The sequence below is a fragment of the Martes martes genome (assembly GCF_963455335.1).
Source record: "Martes martes genome assembly, chromosome: 17".
Taxonomy (NCBI): domain Eukaryota; kingdom Metazoa; phylum Chordata; class Mammalia; order Carnivora; family Mustelidae; genus Martes; species Martes martes.
Genome location: NC_137905.1, coordinates 2,044,340 through 2,046,725, shown reverse-complemented (window position 1 = coordinate 2,046,725; position 2,386 = coordinate 2,044,340).

The following is a 2,386-nucleotide window of genomic DNA, read 5'->3' as shown; positions in this document are numbered from 1 at the left end:
TGTAGAAACTCACCCAACCCCCCGACCCGGACGGTTAAATTTCAACCTACGCTTGCCCCAGCATCCTGGGTGACGTTCAGTGTGGCTTAGGGGTGGGTGCTCTGGGACAAGCAGCCTTCGCTGTGGCCAGCCCCTGAGCTCACTGAGCTTTGATCTGGTAAACAGCAGAGTGTGCCAGGGGTTTAGGAGAACAGTATGGGGAGCTCAGTGCCAGCACCGGGAAGGCGAGAGGCACATAGGAGAGCGCAGAGTGCCTGTTCTTGGGGCCCACTCTGGGGTGGCTTCATTCATTTATCCATTGGCTTCTGTCTCAGGCTCCTTGTCTGTAAGGCCCCACTGGGGTGTCGTCAGGGTTCAAGGCCCCGATGCCAAGGAACCACTTAGGATAGAGCATTTCTGTCACGGTGCCCCGAGCTCTGTGCTCCAAGCCCTGGCTGAGCCCGGGGTGAACACAGCTTCCCGACAAGGGTGAGCCCGTCCGCGGCTCCCTGCAGACTCCCCACGCTCTCAACGGCGTGTCCTTGGCCGTCCTCAGCTGCTCTGCCGTCTCCTCTGCCTGCCGTGGGTAGACTGCCCCGCCGCCCGTCCCCGTGGTTCTGGGGTCTCCCCGTCCCCCCTGTAGCCACACGGCAGAGCTCTGCTTTATTTAGAGGATGTTGCTGGGCCCGGGTGTCCTGCGCGCCCCTCACAGCTGACTCGAACGTCATTTGTCACTAGTAGGGCACACGCTGAAGTTTCTGCCGTCGAAGGACATTAAAAAGCCATTTGTGGGCATGTGATGGAAGATAGCGGAAGCCGGTCCAGGGTGAAAATTGAGTCTCTTTCTCAGTGTGAACTGCTGGTGGCAGTTTCTTCTGGCACTTCCTGGAAATTTCCATGATAAATAATCCTACGTATGTATCTCTGTGTTTTAAATACAGGAGATAATCATATCCTACCTAACGGATATACATGGATAGGCATATAGTCAATAATTATCATGAATACGTTTTTGTATCAGTTTTTAAAAAGATTTTATTTATTTATTTGACAGAGAGAGAGAGAGAGAGCGCGCGCGCGCACACGCACAAGCAGGGGGAGCAGCAGAGGGAGAGGGAGAAGCAGGTTCCCCGCTGAGCAAGGATCCCGCCGAGGGGGCTCGATCCCAGGACCCCAGGATCATGACCTGAGCCGAAGGCAGATGCTCAACCCACTGAGCCCCCCAGGTGCCCCTACGTCCGTGTTTTTTGCTGTTTTTGAACTACAGAATATTCCATTAGAAGGTATACCATAATTTACCAAATCACTCCCCTTACAGAGAAACTTTTCTTGTTTTGGTCTGTAATTAACACTGCACTGAACATCTTCGAAGGGAATTCCCAGGTCTGACATCTAGGGGTCAATGGATAAATGCACTGGAATGGGCGACACTGTGCCAACGTACTCTCTTGAGACAGGGTACCACGTACTATTCTTGCCCACTCTCCTTGTATTTTGAGCCAAAAAGCCTCATGTTTATCCAACCCAACACCTTCTAATTCTTTAGTATCTCCTCTGCTCGTGAACACAGTCAGTGGACTCCGCATGACCTGTAATTATCGGCCAGAACTGAAAATTTGTCGCACGGAGCCATGCCGAGGTGTTTGGTTGAACTTTATTCTGGATGTTTCAGTGGAGGTGTTTTTTGGACGTGATTAACGCCTCCATCAGTGGACTGTCAGTAAAGCCGATCCTCCTCCCTGTGTGGGTGGGCCTCACCAAACCAGTTGAAGGCCAGCCTGGCACAAAGACAGACTTCCCCAGAGCAGGAGAGAGTTTTGCCAGCACTCTGCCTTTGGGTTCTGCAGGTCTCCCCAAGTTCCCAGCCTGCAAACCAACCCCCCAACCCTGCCCCACTGGAGTTTTGGATTCGTTAAGCCTTCCAGTCCATGAGCCAATTTCAGACTGCCCTTCAAGGTAGAGGAGGAAAACACGGGGATTTCTATCTTTATTTCCTCTCTCATCGGTGGTATTGTCTATTGTACATGTCTCACAGAGCAAACACTGTCATACCCAACACAAGGGTCTGATTTATTCGTAAACACACTTGAGTTCAAGGGCATGCCAGAAACCTTTGCTGAACTGAGTGTGTGATCAAAGCTCGGGCTTCTTGGCATCGGTCTCACCAAATAGGGCTTTATTCCTACACGACAGAAGTTCAAATCCATCCCTAAATGCACCTGAATGCTCTCCAGAGTACTTTAAGCTTCCCCAAATGACACAGACACTGTCCATAAAGAAATTCTATTCCAGTTGGAAAAAAAAGGAGAAAATAGGAGAAACCCTGATTGGACAAAAATCTTGAAAATATGTGGAAGTTTCCATGTGCCTTTCGTTCTTCTTTTGTTCTCCACGGATTTTTCTTATA